Genomic DNA, 631 nt, shown 5'->3' with positions numbered 1-631 from the left:
CAATGTACGTTACATACACGCTTCCAAATACAAAACTTGAACGCTCCCTTCTTGGAACCCAAAGAACTACGTTACCCTTGGTTTGACCTTTCCCAAAACCGCCTCCCAAGAAAACCTTTCTTATGCGATTCGGCCCCAGCCAAGGTATCACTCTTTATCCCAAGACCTCCAAGTCTTTGTCTGAAGAACACCTTACCTAACCGCAGCTAGGATTTCCAATCCTTTTACAACAAGAATATAGAGTAATCTAAAGCACTTACAATGCTCAAATTAAAACAATTAAGACCTTACTCTACAACCCTAACACATGTCTCATATAAAATGATAATGCATGAGTTCAAAACAGATTTTACAGAATATGAAATCTTTCCAAAAACATCAAGAAATGCATGAACATATGAGATGAAATGATGAGAAATTAAACATGTAATGCCTCTCAATCCTAAAGCATAAAGTTCTTTCTTTCCTAATCTCACAAATGCAATTTCATGTAGATGCAGCAATTAACACGAAAATATGCTCTAATTCTCTTAAAATCTAACATGCAAGAAGTGAGCTTGAATTCTGAAAACGCAGCTTATAAAGAAACCATTCTGCAGCCCAGTTAATCGATTAAATCCTTGGTTAATCG

This window comes from Lupinus angustifolius, chromosome LG19 (assembly GCF_001865875.1).
Source record: "Lupinus angustifolius cultivar Tanjil chromosome LG19, LupAngTanjil_v1.0, whole genome shotgun sequence".
NCBI lineage: Eukaryota > Viridiplantae > Streptophyta > Magnoliopsida > Fabales > Fabaceae > Lupinus > Lupinus angustifolius.
The sequence above is the reverse complement of the archived record's forward strand: the minus strand, read 5'-3'. Positions refer to the sequence as shown.